At 40.8% G+C, this 18,168-nt stretch overlaps 1 protein-coding gene across 1 annotated transcript in view; it reads right to left on the minus strand.

Annotated features, from left to right (window-relative positions):
- LOC5569526 (embryonic polarity protein dorsal) overlaps positions 1 to 15,988 on the minus strand; it is an 87,838-nt gene extending 71,850 nt beyond the window's left edge. Inside the window, exon 1 of the mRNA XM_021848333.1 lies at positions 15,094 to 15,988. The gene's annotated coding sequence lies outside the window, so the exon portion shown is untranslated. The remainder of the gene's footprint in view (positions 1 to 15,093) is intronic.
- Positions 15,989 to 18,168: the final 2,180 nt, after the last annotated feature.

Raw genomic sequence — 18,168 nt, forward strand, 5'->3', positions numbered from 1 at the left:
AATGATTAGGCTGGCACAAAATGTTTATATTACGAGGTCGTTGCTCCTCTAACACTCCTCCTCAACGAACGAGTCCACCTTAAGCGGATAGACCCAGCATTCCTGCCAACTTCCGGTGATTGATGGTGCCAAGTGGTTTTGTCAATATATCTGCCACCATCTCGTCGGTCGAACAGTATTCCAAGCTTAACACTTTGTCCTCGTATAACTCCTTCACGTAGTGCTGCTTGGTATCAATGTGTTTTGAACGACGGGTAGACCTCTCCGAACCAACAAACTTTATGCAACTTTGGTTATCCTCTCGAATAGTGACTGGACCACTTTGTTGCACACCAAGATCCTTGAACAGAGACAGCAACCACACCAGCTCTTGACATGCCTCGCTTAACGACACGTATTCGGATTCCATGGATGATAGCGTCACACAATTTTGTCTACGGCTCACCCACGAAACCGCTCCACCCGCATAGTGGAATACGAATCCTGTCGTTGATTTTCGGGTTCCAACATCTCCAGCCCAATCGGCATCGCAGTAGCCAACCAGACCGTCATTGCTACCGAACTTCAATCTCCAGTCCTTCGTAGTCTTAAGGTAGCGAACTACTCTCTTCGCCGCCACCCAGTCCGCTTCTGTTGGAGCACTTACCTTCCGGCCAAGTATCGCAACACATGCCGCTACATCTGGTCTAGCACACACAGCTATGTATAGCAGCGCGCCAACCAAACTCCTGTAGGCTGTTGTGTCCGATAGCAACGGACTTGTATCCTCCATCCGAATATAACCGGTTTCCATTGGCGATTTGGCACTTTTCGCTTCACGGAGGCCAAATTTCTCCGCCACTTTTTGAATGTAATTTTCCAACGATACACTGTATTGTCCATTTTCAAGTCCAATCTCAAGTCCGAGAAAATAGTTCACTTCACCAAGATCGGTCATTTCAAATTGTTTCTTCAACGCTTTATACACTGCACCGATCTGGGATTCATCTTCACTTCCAACCATAATGTCATCAACATACACAAGCAGATAAACCCACTTCCCATTCACAACTTTGGTATACAAGCAGGAGTCTGCTGCACTCGGTCGAAATCCCATTTCACGCAAAACACTATCCAGCCGACGATTCCAGCACCTGGCCGACTGCTTCAGGCCATAAATGCTACGCTTCAATCGACACACCATGTGCTCTTTCCCAACAACTTCGTAACCAGGCGGTTGCCTCATAAACAACTCCTCATCTAGTTTGCCGTACAAGTAGGCGGTTTTCACGTCGAAGTGCTTCAACGTCATTTTTCTGCTACTCGCCAAAGCTAGAAGAGCTCGAAGAGTTGTGTACCTGGTCACCGGAGCGAAAACTTCATCAAAATCTTCCCCGTACTTCTGGGAGTACCCTTGGGCTACCAGCCGGGCCTTGTACTTGGTCACTTCACCAGTCGCATTCTTCTTCGCTTTGAAGACCCAACGACAACCAACTGCTTTCCGGCCGGGCGGCAAATTCACCAACTCCCACGTATCATTGTCGGAATGTGATTTCAATTCGTCCTTCATCGCTGCTGCCCATTCCTTTTTCTTTCCACAGGTCAAGGCTTCTCGCAAGTTCCTGGGCTCGAACTCCTCGGAAACACTTTCAGCCACGAAAATCTCTTCGATCAACCTGGACGGTGGCTTCCCTTTCGTCGACCGCTTCGAACGACGCAAATTTTCATCCAACGGAAAATCGTGAACAGATGAATCGCCTTCAGAAGCACTACCATACCGGGAATCGTTAACGTCATCAACTTCAGATTCTGTGTCGGTCTCCAAATCCGGCGCTTCAGCAGTTTCTTCCACTTTCTCCGGCGGTAAAGCCAAAGGGACTTCAAGAACTCCTCCTGTCGCAAAAGGCTCACAACGAACAGCTTCCTTGACGGTACACAGCTCAAGAAACTTTGCGTCTCTGCTGATCGTCACACGATCCGTCTCCAGATTCAAGAACCGATAGGCTTTACTTCCTTCCTCGTACCCGATGAACACCAGTTTCTCAGCCTTCAGATCAAGCTTACGGCGCTTTTCCTTCGGAACGTGGACATACGCTTCCGAACCAAATATCCTGAGATGCGCATACGACGGCTTCTTTCCGCTCCACAACTCGTACGGGGTCCTGTCAATCGCAGACGATGGCAAACGATTCTGCAGGTAATTTGCTGTGCAGATCGCTTCGGCCCAGAACCGCTTATCGAGTCCCGCTTCGGACAGCATGCATCGCATCATCTCCACAAGGTACCTGTTCTTGCGCTCCACCACACCGTTTTGCTGTGGCGAATACGGTGCCGTTCGCTGAACCACGATGCCATTCGTCGAGAAAAACTTCATCAACGAAGCACCCACGAACTCACCACCGTTATCAGAGCGAAAACATTTCGGGTATCGACCAAATTGGGTTTTCAACAAAGCGCAATACTCACGAATTTTCTCCTCAGCATCAGACTTCCTCTGGAGCGGGTAGACGACGGAGTAACGGCTGTAGTCATCCACCAGAGCAATGTAAAAACGATTACCCCTTGGTGTAGCTACCTCCATCGGACCTCCTAGGTCGACGTGAATCAGCTCTCCTACTACTTTCGACCTTGTCACAGATGCCTTCGGAAAAGAATCTCTGCTCATCTTCCCCTCACAGCAACAGCCACACATCGATTGCACTTCACAAGAGCCCATCTTCAACCCGTGCCCCAGGTCTTCACGCACTATTTTCATCACAGCTTGTGGATCTCTGTGGCCAAATCTACGGTGCCACAAATGCGGACACAGTTCACCGTGCTTCGGATCCACTAAGAACGCTTGTTCTGGAAGTTGTTTCAGATGATATAGACCACCCTTCCTTTGACCCACTAACACTACTTCTTCTCCTTTTAGCACTTTGCACTCGGATTTGTCAAACATGACTCGAAACCCCAAGTCGGCAATTCTGCTGACTGACAGCAAGTTTCCTGCCAACGATGGCACATGGAACACGTTCTTCAGTTTCACATCCATCCGAGCTCCTCTTCCATTCACTGAAATTAGCCGCCCAGAGCCGGACCCGGCCGATTTGATCGACTTTCCATCAGTCAGACAGATTGTCGTCGCTTTCGCCACATCCACCTCTTCAAGAATGCTGGAGTTGTTCGTCATATGCGCTGTGGCACCCGAATCCAGATACCACACGGCAGCGTCTCCAGTCACGCCAGCAGCAAGACAAACCTCTCCTCCTGACTCCGATTTCACGACGATGTTTGCTTGCTGTGACTTTTCTTTCTCCTGTCGATCCTGCATCAGCTTCCGACAGTCGCGCCGGAAGTGCCCCTCCTTCTTACAATAATGGCACACTTTGTCTTTCTTCACTGTTGGCTTCTCTGTCGGCTTCTTCTTCCAAGATCCGGTTGCCAACGCCTTTTCACTCAACGACGCGTTTTCAACACGACGCCTTCCCTCGTCTAGCAGCTTGCCCTTCACGAAATCGACAGTCAGATCCGCATCTGGTCGACTTTCGAGAGCCATGATGAGGCCACCGTAGGACTCCGGCAGGCTGGACAGCATCAGAGCCACGAACCAGTTGTCCTTCACGTCCTCTCCTAAAGCAGACAAGCGAATTCGCAATGCCGTCATCTGCTTCAGGTGTTCCGCCATATCACCGTTATCCGACATCCGCAACGTTATCAATTGACGCACGACGTGAATGATGCTCGAAAGAGAAGAACGCTCGTGGTAATCTTTCAGAGCATCCCACATCTCCTTCGCCGTGGACTTCTGCATCACATGGATCAGTTGGGCGTCTTCCAGTGCCAACCCGATGACCGCCTGCGCCTTCTCGTCGTTACTGACCCAGGTCGCATCAGCAGCTGGAGGCTTCGGTTGAATTACCACATCCAACAATTTCTCCCGTGTCAACAAAAGCCGCATCTTAAACTTCCAGATCGCGTAGTTCTGGTCGTTTAACTTTTCCACCGATACTTTCGCGTCCGCCATCTTGTCTTTCCGACACGACCAAACACGATTTTTCGGTTCAGGAAATTGTCCACACAATTCACACTCGCGACGACACAAACTCACGCACTTTCCACGATTACTGGGCCAATAACCTATTGGGATTAGGCAGCAGTGGAATAAAAGTCTGAGTTATACTGAATAACGAATTAAATAACGATTTATTAAATCAACGATGCGCACAAAACGAGTTCACTTTTTAGATAGAAAATGGCGCGCATTGCATAGCCAGCAGAGGAAACATTAGACTGGTACAATTCACATGAATGATTAGGCTGGCACAAAATGTTTATATTACGAGGTCGTTGCTCCTCTAACAAATGATGCACGGAGAAAGTCGAATACTGTCTCCGGCTTCGATGAAAGATGTTGTTTAGAAAAGCACTTGCGCCCTTCTGAAATTTTGTTGGCGAAATGTTTTTTTTTTACAAGGCATATGCTCAGCGACCAAGCAGTAAAAAAAATCTGAAACGGAGGGCACGAGTTGATATCATATTATTTATCAAGTGTATTAATGAATGTAAATGTTATGTTTTGAATGCAGTTAGTGGTTGAAATTCTACATTCGTCGAAAGTCTCAAATTGCTTTGATCTACAAGCGTTTCCGTAGAGCTGGCATCGCTGTTCCGCACGAAAACATACGCAAACCGGAACCCTCAGGTCGAAAATTCAACCGATTCTATTGGCCAAATGTCGTTCAGTGTAGGAAACGCTAATTGAGCGGCGCATGCGTACACCACACACGCGCAGCCTACTGCGATCTGGTTGTGTGCAGCGGTTCGCGACGAATACGAAAGCGTGTGGCCTAAATGTGTGCATCAGGTCGCGATGAGATTTGATTGGGCTGACGTCAGAATCACGGTATAGCCATTGGCCAGCCAGCTCTCACACAGCGACGGCCACAATTTTCATGAATGGGAAAAACCCTACGCTGTGGGTTTTACCGAGTGCACACGCGGCTGCCGATTTTCGCGCCTCCTTCCCAGACATCAGACGGGAAGATCCCGGGTCGTGTGGCTTCAAATTTGAATCCAATCACGATACAACGGGGAGAGTGCTTGCGCGCGTTGACTAATCATTTCGCTACACGGTGTGTCTGAAACTATTTATCTCGAAAATAATTGTACACCAATTCTGCAGCATGAATTTGAGAAAGTTATCATGATCCTATATCCATTGAACACTCAAAATAGTTATGATATCCACGCATCGTCTCTGTAAATTTGAAACCATTTGGTCGGGAAAATTAGATGTTACAGTGTTTTGTACATTTACCATTATATTCATGATGTCTTATTTTGAACTATACTATTTAATTCCACTAGAGTTTGTTTCCTTTGACAGATACGCTTATTTTGACCTCAACAGTCTTCAGTGTGTTAAGTATTTTCAATTTCATGGAGATGGAATGGTGGGTGCCTTTTTTTGTTAATAACGGTCTTAGACACGCCGAGGCTAGAAAGCAATTACCTATACTGGCGGCAGCTTCTGCTGATAGTGTGCGTCTACGATTAGGCAGGTGCTTGTACGCGGGGCAGCATCCCATTATCTCTGGACGTAGGTTGCAATGCTGGATCGGGGTTTGTTTTCGAAACATGTCAGAGTAAGGTTTTTCCAGCACAGGTGGTTTGACCCAAACATCGTACAAATCGTAGCAGGCGGGATGATGAGGTCTGGAAGAGGAGGACGCACGACGGTAGATTCGATTCGATCGTTGAACAGTAACAACGGATCGGCCAGAATTGCGTCATCGCTGGAAACGGCACTCTAGGGGATCCCGCAAGATGTTTACAAAGGAACGGGATCGTCGCCTTCGTCATCATCATCACCGGTCCACGTGCTTTCTGCGCTGCTTTGGGACTACCGGGCGGCATGGGGAATTTCGCTGTGCGAAAGTGAACGTTTGGGAAATTGATTTTTGCGGTGCTTAGATCGATATCGAGTCAGCACAACTCTTATCAGGCCATAAACGTTTATGGTGTTGGTCTTCAAGGGCGGTGCGGTATTGAACTTTTCTGTTCAAAAGTGTGGTCATTATAATACAGTTTTATAACAACACGATCGAAAACATGACTTGCTTCGATGGGCTCACGATAGCGAGAAAAGATTGTGGTATAGTAGGCTAGCCAGTATGAATGGTGAAGGCACTTCTCAGAAGACTCTTCACATCTCGACATTTCTCGCTATCACGCTGATTTTCTCAGGCTCTTCAATCTGCATACAATATTTCCTTTTCGCTGTGTTCTTGTTAGTTTTTATTTCAGATTTACTCTCCGCGTGTCGATATGTCAATTCCCTCAAAGGTTACTACACTGATTTTAGTGATCCAAAGAAATGTTTCAGCTGTTTCACCCCAATTTCATGGATACACATTTGTGTTTTATTTTTTATTTCTGAGCGTTTTTCAATGTAGTATTCAATAGCCATTTCCTGAATTTTCATGAGTGTTTGGCCAATCGATCAAGTTTTCAGCATAAATCAGTATAAACATGTCAAATGGTCCTATTTGCAAAAAAGACTTGCTTTGAGTATGCTCTCTTATGGTAGCTACTAGCTTGTTTCAACAAGTTTAGATATTATTCTTGCATAGGGCAGTTATCAGACATTGTTAGAAATGCCTCTAGGATGTCTTATCTTACGTGCCATAGGGGGGTCGAAAAACCGTTAAAATTGTCTTACGTAATTGATGGACCGTCCCTAACCAAAAGTGATCGTAACCAAGCCCGATTTGAGCTTTCGAAGATCAAGATACTGGCTCATTATTTTCAATTTGTGTGAGCCTTTTTTGAGGGAGATTTCATTAAGTAATCACTCACTCCCTCTTCAAAACTTTGGTAAAAATAACTATGTATATATGATTATTGATCATTTGTTATTGAGTTACGTGGGAAAAAAGGTTTGCTGATAACATCAACTCTTGGCCCTATTTTAATTAGTCACAAAAATTGCCAATACAAAGCACATACCGTGGTGAGGGATGACATTTGGCCAAGGGGTTCATTGTTACCGCCCCTTTCGATGCGTTCCTTGGCTAGTATGAAGGTCAAAATAGTTATTTATGCTGAAAGTTGCAAAATGATGATTTTTTCAGCACGAGTTGTATATTTATCCAACGAGGCTCGCCGAGTTAGATAAATACAACGAGTGCTGAAAAAATCGAGTTTTGCAACGAGTTGCATACAACATTTTTTGCTATTACGAAAAATGCCATTCTATTGAATTATTTCTAACAGCACAATTATATTTCAAGCGTATCTACATAGCCTTCCATGTGACGCATAGTCTCATTAGTTTTCAATCAGGTAAGCTGTGACACAGCAGCCTGATCTGGAATATGACAGTCACAATTTTTTCACGCTTCAATCGACATTTTATTGATCTGCTTGCGATGACGGACCAGGTAAGACGCCGCATGCAATTTTCGACTTATTTAATTTATTTATCATGTGCCAACCTGCCTGCACAAACCGTGAAGGAGCGTGAAGTTAGATTCCGGACATTCTAGAATTAAATCTACAGTAATCTTAACGAGCACTGAGTGACCTGATTCTAAAGCAGAATGGTTCCCTGGGCTCCCTTCAGTCGGATACGAATCGCCTATAGTTTGCAGAAGCAGAAACATAGTCAAAAAACTACTTACTAGTCATTGGGATACACAGGGCAGTTTAATAAATGACGTATGAAGTGGCACAGATATTCAGTTGGTGACTCCCAAAACAGATCTGAAAAGTGTTACTTTTTAGCACCGAAACGAGTGCTGAAAAGTAGCACAGTGTTGTCCATTTCCTTGATATAAAGTTGGCTCATAGGCAACGGAATGGCAAAACTGTAATTTATGATTTTCTAGTGGCTATTTGTAACGTGCTAGCTACAAGAAGCCACATTGTTTATCTGACATTAGTTCGCCGCAAAAATAGTGACCCAAAGTCAACCTCTTGGCCCAATATTATCTCGCATGACGGTATGTCTCTAACTTGGTTGCATATTTCGTGATATGGGACAACTTTGCGTAAAACGTAAGGTAAAAAAATAATTTAGAAAATCAAAATCGTTTCATTGCATTGCACTATGAGCAAGAAATTTAAGCTGAAAAACCGTTTTTAAATAAAAAGAATTACAGAGATACTATTCATTATTTAGAACATTTGCGATTGTACACCAAGGATTGTATTTGATTTATTACTTTAATTCATTGCACTTAATGCAGTTGAATTTTGTTCAAACTAAAAAAATGTTTTTCAGTCTAAAAAATGGTTTGTGGATAAAAATGACAAGAAAAAATATTGTGTGTACACTTTTGGAAAGCAAACCTAGTGTATTTTACATGCTTATTAGGAAAAAATGATGATAATTAAAAAATACCATTGATAGTTAGTTTTTTTAATAGTCTGACTTAGAACTTAAAGTATTCCACCGTATTCGGCTTGCAATCAGTTTTAGGTGGAAGTCGAAAGGTTACCAAAAGTTTTTGCATATATTAGGGGATGGACGAGATAGATGGGTTCAAGTACATGATTAATTAATGATTAATTAAAGAGTTTAATGACAGTCAGAAATCTAGGTTGAATCGGACAATATATCACAAAAATAAATATTTTTTAAATGATTCCTTCGAGACAAGCAAACAAACAACGCCTAGGTCACAATGACTCTAGTTTAAAGTAGGCATTTAGTAAAAAAATTTCTTAGAAGAATCAAACCAACCATGGTGATTACTTTTCAACCAGAACTGAATCATTTGTAATATTTATCACAAAAGTTTTAAAAGTCAAGTACAAAAAGAAAAATATAGAAAATCTTCCCGTTTTAAAATTGATGATTCAGTAAGAGTTAATTATTGATATTTCCCAATAGATTACAAAGGAATTAGGCAATCTCATGTACAAAACTTATTCTTACGATGGAATTTCATAGCAACACAGTATAAACGGTGAAAAGAAAATGAAAATAAAAAGGTATCTTCAAATGTCCGGGTCAGAGCCCTAGGAGGAACAAATAACTCGAAATTATCTATGCAAACCATATTTTGGTATCATAACATAATAAGGTATTATTCAGTTGCCAATACCACTTTTTAGTATTATAATGGTATTGGAAAAAAAAAATATTTAAAACAATAAAAATACTTCATTTTAGTATTCGACGGCTATTGAGGACTGCTGGAGGTATTGAACTACTATTGAAAAATTTCACTTATATATGAAAATCCATCATGTTTTATTTAGGTATTACAAGATCTGATCTAATTATTAGTTTGGTATTTGTAGATTATACATGAGATATTATTTGAAGTATTTTACCTCTTATACAAGGCTCATTATACTTCATTCAGGTTGTAAGTATTGGAAATTATCTGGTATGGAACACCTTAGTTTCGTATTCAGTAGCACTTTTCTTCTGCTCGGGAGGCCATCAATGAAGAATTAAAGAACAAAAATATTCGAACCCTTAAATCCGAGTATCATTTTACTACTTTTTCAAATGGCTAACACATTCATCAGTGTTTTTTCCTTCTTTTAATCAAAGTCTGTTCTTCCTAGTTATAAATTACAGCGGATTTTGTAAGCTTCTAGGCAATGCAAATTACCCTGATCTAACAATTGACAATACATTCGAGATGAAAATTCATTCGGTGGCTTCTAGGTAATGCAAATTGTCCTGACCTATCCCTGGTAGTCAATCATGTACGAGATCTGGACAAGAATTCTTGGGTCTTGTATAAGAATTTCATGCATATAATAATATAACTGAGTTCAAAAGCTTGAGTATATCAGGGGGCGGGTTTCTGGCGTTTCTTCTATTCAAGTGAGCCCTAAATTACATCCAAAGAATTCCTGAATATATGATTTCGAAAGTGAATTCGATTGAAATTGAAGCGTTTCAATGAGAAATTTGTGCCTTTTAAAATACCATAGCATCTACAAAAATGTAATTCATAGTTATTTCATCCACTTTTTAAACAATGATTCTGTGATTCTATGACGATTCAATGGCTTTGTCACAGATTATGTGTAAAGAGAACAAGGCGTTTTAAAAAAATATATAGTGACAATGATCTGGGGCCTTCATTAGCCGAGTGGTTAGAGTCCGCGGCTACAAAGCAAAGTCATACTGAAGGTGTCTGGGTTCAATTCCCGATCAGTCCAGGATCTTTTCGTAATGGTAATTTCCTTGACTTCCCTGGGCATAGAGTATCATCGTACCTGCCACACGATATACGAATGCGAAAATGGCAAATCTGGCAAACTAAGCTCTCAGTTAATAACTGTGGAAGTGCGCTTAGAACACTACGGTGATTAGCCGGCTCTGTCCCAGTGGGGACGTCAATGCCTAGAAGAAGAAGAAGTAACAATGATGGATGCATTGAAAATATATTGTTAATTATCGATACATATTTTTAATAAATAGTTGTCAATGCGTCATCATGATTACATTTTTAGGCATTCTAAACTGAGAACGTCATAGTGTATCTTCATAATACTTTGAGATATGTGTGAATAATATCTTTGACAACGAACAATGTATTTTGTGATATGCAATATAAACGAATTTCAATTAAAAATGCCTTAATGAACATATATTTTTTTGCTTACATTCTCAACTCAATTCAAAATTAATTTTAGTCGTCCCAAACACGACTTTTTCCTCAGTGAACTATGGCTCAGTGAACTTTTTCCTCAGTGAACTATGCTTCCTGAAATTTGTCGTATTCGGCCATTTTTTTATAACTGCGAGGGCCATCTACTGGCATAGAAGGATAGTTCGAAAATCGTCCCTACGGGTGGCGCCACAATCTAACTTGTTACTATAACGTTCTAGAGGCTTGGCGTGTTCGTCAAAATTGTCCATTTTGATAAAATGAACAACTATCTCACAGACGCCAACATTCAACAGTCTTCTGTTTTCGAGTTAGTCGAACACGCCACGTCTCTAGAACAGTGGTTTTCAACTTTTTTGAAGGTGTGAATCCTCTTCAAAGTTTTAAAAACTTTTCGCGGATCCATAAAGTTGATGATCACTGAACACAAGTTTATGACTACTTTTCAAAGATTATTCATGTATCAACAGACATCTTTGACAGACACATTCGATAATTTTCTCAGTAAACCACCATAGATAATGGAATAACACTTCCAAGATCATTCGGAGTCTACAAAAAATCTTGTCAGGAGTCTATCAAACAGCTTTCAAAGAAAATTTCTGATGGATCTTACAAAATTCTATAACTAATCAATTAGTTGAGAAGATTTCAACAAAAACTACCACCAGAATCTAAAAAAATGTCTAAAGGTACTTAGAACGAATCGTATTTTTTTGTACTAGATTTGAAAGATAAAGAATTCAAAAAAAAGTTGCAACAGAGTCCGTAATAGCATGATGGGATTCGACCCCTGCAAGCTTCTTTGAACATTCTAAATAACTTTTCTATTCGCCTTTTTTAGAAACCAGACAATAGTTCTTAAAATATTACCAATAACTTCGAAAATCTCGTTAAGAATCTTAGTAGTTTTTCAAGGATCCTATGAATATCTTTAGAAAATCTCATTAAAAATCCTGCTGATGGATTTAAGAAGACTTTGCCAATGGTTTGTGTGCAAACAGTGAATACTTTCAATTTTGTCCAATCCCGTGAATAGTTCGCTTAGGAACTCCCCAGAAACTTTTAGAGGATTTTACCAAGAAACTGGCAAAATATGTCAAGGATTAGCAATAAAAAAAGCCAGTAATTTTTTACGTATATCGCCTGGAAATATTTTTTTTCCGGCTTGCACTTAAAGTTAGTCTTGTAACCTACCCAGACAACCAGAAATCGCATGAAAGTTCACGTAATAACTTGTTTATTTATACAAATTACATCAAACCCGCAACACACGGTGGATAAAATCGTAAGGTTGATGAGTTTCCTCGCATAGAACGCTATTTTTTCTGAGTTCATTTGTACATTTTGTTTTGTCCCGTACACTCATACATCGTTAATAATTTATTTTAATTCGTTTTCTCTACAACATGTCAGTTCCAATCTATGCTCGTCTAAGACAATTGTTTTTTTTTTTGGTGAAATATTCGCATCTTTTTCGACAAAATTTGGCTTTGCGGATCTCATTGAGAAATGTTTCTTGAGAATGATTTCATTGCAACACTTCCTTATATAGGCATATTGTTTCTGACGTCAATCATGTTCATCATCCTTAATTATTCATATACTGTTGCTGCACTTCATGCCAGCAATGCACACTGGGCCAGGAACATAATTTAGCCAGACAAAACCTCTAGCACTTTAGGGGTGCATTTTATCGGGTTGGAGTCTGAGGAGACTTGTTAAGGTGATTATAAAACGAAGCCAAACTTCGAATTTTCAAGTGCACAAGACTGGAGAATCTGACAACAGTTCGCATTGAAAATCAATCAAATTACTTGCTTGCTGGTGGTGACCAATGGGATAAATTTTCAGCGCAACGCGCTGTTTGGTTCTCAAGTCTTGTGCTCTGTGGTGTCGCTTCTTTCTCTAGTCACCTTAAACTAACAAGTTACAGTCAAACCTCCATGAGTCGATATCTGAAGGAACCATCGACTCATGGAAATATCGAGTCGTGGAAACAAATTCCTTGGAAAGCTGTTTGAGAGGACCATCATAGTAACCATGACATTTTGTTTTTAGTATGGTTTCATGAGTCGATATCGAGTAATGGAACATCGACTCATGGAGGTTGCACTATAGTTGGAAATTTCACCGCATAGGTGGCGCTGCGATGCATATATTTTTATTTCGCGTTTCTACGTTTTAGGCAAAGTTTCAGAACGTGTATATTTACGGCAAATTGTCGAAGACACAAGAGTTCTAGGACTTCAAATAACCGTCATGCTGGGTGACATTGTGCCATAAGGGTCACTTTGGGACAGCAAATTTAAACCGGAATAATAAAAATGCTGGTACGCTTCAAACTGGATGGCCATGGATTAGTTTTTAGACACCCGTACTAGTCATGAGATGCAAAAGGGCGATCAAAGTAACCCCCTAGGCTTAATGTCACCCCGAACGGCGCTAACTTTTATCATCAAATTAAAGAACAAATAAATCCAAGATAAGCCTCCGAAGACACCCACCCGGAAAAATGCACTCCTAAAGCGCTAGAGGTGGCCCAGTGTGCAATGTACTATAAATCTTTGAATTTTAAAAACTAGCTTTCAATTGGAAAATAAAACATGGACATAGTATTTGATTTAGTTTATCGGTTATGGATAATTTTTGGATGATCCACACCCAAAATCAATAATTGTTTAAAGATATTGACACTTTCATAAATTAATGCCCAATTTTGAACAACTTGTTGTTCATGGTGTAGATGGGTGTAGAATTGCAAGAAACATTAATACTTTTTGTATCACTATCAAAAAATAGAACAGAATAGCTAGCCGACTGGAAAAAATCAGTTCAAAAGCTAAACATTTCAGTTGCGTGGAAAACCAAACAAAATGGTTTGTTCTTACGTCCTCTAGATAAACTTCGATATTTGTTAACTGCTACGATTATTAGAAATTCATGTCTGTTGTATGAATATGACATATGAATCATTTTGGTGCCTCTTCGAGGTGAGTGGGGGTTGGTCATTTAATTGTACACATTCAATTGGTTGTGGTATTTATTACATGCGCATCACTGACTCATGTATCCCCACTGACGATATGATCTCTTGCAGTTCATTCCAACCTCTTTGTACTATGCTGGTTTTGTTATTGTTTTCACTACTATTAATTATTAATTATGAAACATAGTATTGAGTGAAAAAATATGGGAAACACATCGGAGAACTACTCATCGCTTATGCACTCTTTTTGTTTCTCGAATAATTTTGAAAGACACATTCCTTAAATCTTTGATTTTTGTAGTTACAATAAATTCTCTATTACTATAAATCAAGTATGTACAGTCGACTCTCCACATCTCGATGTTCTACATCTCGATATCTCTCCCTATGTCGATGATTTCATAAGTCCCTTCAGTCTGCAAACATTTTTACTCTCCATATCTCGATATTCTCCTTAACTCGATATCTCCATATCTCGATGTGTTTCTGTTGATTTTTCGCTCTCAATTTTCTCTCCGTATATCTAAGGTTACTAGACCAAAGTCTTGGATTCAAAATAAATTAGGAGCGCAAAATGAAGTCTGTTTGTGTATTAATTTCTTGGCAACGGAGTGTTTTTCAATCTAGTATTCATCAAAAATTTGTTCTTTGTCTCGATCTCTCCGTATCTCGATATCGAGATGTGGAGAGGCGACTGTACTAAATTCGGTTTTCATTTACTTATAAAAAATCAATACAACTACGTTTCAAGAGGATATCAAGGTAGCCATGAAAACCATCTCTTACCATATTTTCGATAGCAAGATATGGAGTATCGTTTTATGAAGAGTTGACTATACTATTACTGCTTAAAAAGTCATTAGAGTTTCAAAGCATTAAATTATTGTTTTCACTGTAACACAATGATCCTGTGATTGCAACACACAACCAATAATTTAAGTAATACAGTCAACTCTCCATAACTGGAAATGCTATAGAAAGGATCAACGAGTTATTGAGCAATTGCAGTTCAAAGGACCATCACAGTAGCCATGAAGTCCAAATTTACTGTGGTGTTTTAGACCTCGAGATACGGAATATCGAAATATGGAGAGTTGAATGTATAACGGTTATAAGTCGGCAACAGCAAAAAAAAAACAATAAAACAAATTTTGTGACAAAATCAATCTAGAGTAGAGCAGAGTAGAACTAGAAATGATGAAATTACATATATATTTTTAAAGATTAAGAATTATTTTTTTTCCATTATTGATGTGTTATAAGTTTTAGAATGAACGACAGTACTAGTTTAGATGTAACAAAATGTAAAATGATGGTTCTATCTAGTGGGAGTGCTCGCGATGATGTGAGCACAGGTCATCAGTGTATGGAATCGCTCGACAATCGCATGCAGACGGAAGAGTAGTGGGCAATAAACGCAGCAGTGATTCAAACATTTGGTTCAAGGCATTGGAAGCATGGGGGAGAAGCAACTCCAAAATACAGAAAGCATATGCGACTCACCATACAATTACACGCGGGCCAATATAAATAGTTGTAGTTTCTCGGCAGGTGATTGACGTCAGTCCAATCTGGAGGATTCAACGCTTGCTGCGACTACTTCTTCGGTTCCCGTTGATCAATTAACACTCACAGTTCCACCAAAAAGTTGCCCCCGAACGGTATATTGGTATTTTCACACACAACACTGGGTCTCGATGACAATGGTTAAAAACGTAAGATAACAACGGGCAAGATTACAACTCGACTTGATAACAATTGCCTAGGTGTACTCTTGGATTTCCAACTTTTCGTTTTTATTGGCGGATTGCAACAAAGTACTTCTGAACCCGGTGGCACCACTTGTTCGTTTGGCCTGCTTAGATCTCTGTATTACAAGGCTTGGAAATACTCGATTCTCACAATAAGTTACGCGTCGCCAAACAACTAGCCGTGGGAAGCAAACGGTGAAAATCCTGGACAGATAGATTCTTTCTGTTTGACACACTGGTGAAACCCGTCGCTTATGTCGCCTAATGATTGCTTTTATTGTTTTGCGTTGCTTCAACACGCACCTGCTCGTTACTAACTTTGAGCGTATAAGTCACTGTTTCTGAACAAACAAATATCTTCTGAAGAATCCACCTTTTGGGTGAGGTTGTAACCACTTCAAGCGCTGAGAATCGTCTGACCGGCGAGGGACAGTTTTCCGGCTCGCGGTACGAAACTGTTCTGGAAAAGCACCGCCGAGGAAAACACTCTCGTGGAAAACAAAAATCGCTGCTCACACACTCACGACGACACGACAGTGCTGCTGATGGGTTGGCGGTTGGAACGTGTGTGGTGAGCTATTCTCCAAACGCAGTAGGCACTCGCCGCGGTACCAACGCTGTTCACGCGAGCTCAGCCTTCTATGTACTAATACTGTCCGAGCGAATGAGGCGTCCATGAGGGCAGCAGTGTGATGCACGCTTTGTCCAAAGGGGGTTATTATGCAGCTTTAATGAAGCTCAGATTTCGTTTCACAAGAAGTTGTTCTTGATCTTAAGAAACAAGCTAGTGAAATCCGCAAAATATTACACCCTGAATGTTCTAAGAAATTGTATTGTAGAGGATGTGTTTTGCTTTCGTGCTGAGAATTTGCTGTCTGAATTGATAGCGGATTGTACTTTGCCCGTGCTCTACAACAGAAGTAGTAGACAAATGGATGTTTTAAGGTAATAAACCTCTGAATTTTATACAAAGCATACCAACGGCAGGATTTCTTTTCATGAGTGCTCTGCAGGATATTTTTAATGCAATACCCTGATAGCCCCATTTGCTTTTCCTCTTTTAGATACCCTTATACGATTGATTTGGTCTTAACCGACTCTGATCATGTCCCTGTTATATTTCAAATACAGTTGAATCTCCATGAGTCGATGTTCCGTAAGACCAAGCTGAGGGTCTTGGGTTCGAATCCCCCACCGGTCGAGGAACTTTTCGGGTTGGAAATTTTCTCGACTTCCCAGGGCATAAAGTATCAATCGTACCTGCCACACGATATACGCATGCAAAAAGGTCATTGTTACAGTAAGCTCTCAGTTAATAACTGTGGAGCTGAGGAGCAGGCTCTGTCTCAGTGGGGACGTAACGCCATATTAAAATCAAATTTCATGGTTACTATGATGGTCCCCTCAAGCATTTGATCAAGCATATTGCATTGTCTAAATACGCACAACAGTCCCATGTTTATAGGAAACCCCATATACCATGGGACTTTTATGCGGATATGGGCAGTACAGTACCAACATAAAAAATCGATAATTTTTTTTTCTTCAACTTGCAATTACTTTGTCAATTTTCAACCGATTTTGATGATTCCACCATGGTTAGATCAGGAATCTAATATAGTTTTTTTAAGTTATGAATGATTTTGAAAACAGGGGTAATTTCGCGAAAGTCGCGTGGGGTACCTGAGGCAGCTCATTAATAAAATAAAGACATTGAATCATTATAAAACATCGACAGACAAGACCTACCCGGATTTTCCGACATCGGTTCCGGTAGGTCTCAACTGCGGTTCTTATTGACTTTCCTGTACCAGAGTATTCTGACGTTTCGAAATTCATGATTTTTAATATTGTATTGAATAGGAATAATTGCATAAGTAAAATGGCTGACTTGGATCCAACCAAGTATTCTAAATTCGGTTCCTTTACGGCTCAAATACGACACTTTTTGAACAGGCCTTGGTACCTTGCGACAGCTTAAAATGCATGATTTTACATGAAGAAAAGATCTGACATAGTCGAGTGAAAGACGATATCACACCCGGACCTTCGTCATTATTCTGGCGTCACATTCCAACTGGGACAAAACATGTTTCTCAGCTTAGTATTCTTGTCAGCATCTCCGCATATATAAACTAAAAGCTTTCTTTGCCAGTTCACCATTTTTACATGTGTATATCGTGTGGCAAGCAATTTTTAGGCAAAATGTAAATATGATATTATATTGATTTTAAACATGTCTAAATATGATATCTTATTCATTCATGGTCCTCCGGAAATCTAGGGGGTCAGGCCCTGCAAGCCAATCGTAAAAACACATTAGCTCAGGAACGTCAACGAGAGAATACGGACCGGAACAATCGACAAAGACCACAGCGACGAAAATGGACTAGCGATTGGAAACTCGGTACGTGGAACTGCAAATCTCTCAACTTCATTGGAAGTACTCGCATACTCTTCGATGTACTGAAGACCCGCGGTTTCGACATCGTAGCACTGCAGGAGGTGTGCTGGACAGGAGCATTGGTGCGAACGTTTAGAGGTAATCATACCATCTACCAGAGCTGCGGCAACACACGCGAGCTGGGAACAGCTTTCATAGTGATGGGTGATATGCAAAGGCGCGTGATCGGGTGGTGGCCGATCAATGAACGAATGTGCAAGTTAAGAATCAAAGGCCGATTCTTTAACTTCAGCATAATCAACGTACATAGCCCACACTCCGGAAGCACTGATGATTACAAGGACGCATTTTACGCGCAGCTCGAACGCGAGTACGACCGCTGCCCAAGCCACGACGTCAAGATCATCATAGGAGATTTGAACG

Source organism: Aedes aegypti, chromosome 2, assembly GCF_002204515.2.
Source record: "Aedes aegypti strain LVP_AGWG chromosome 2, AaegL5.0 Primary Assembly, whole genome shotgun sequence".
NCBI lineage: Eukaryota > Metazoa > Arthropoda > Insecta > Diptera > Culicidae > Aedes > Aedes aegypti.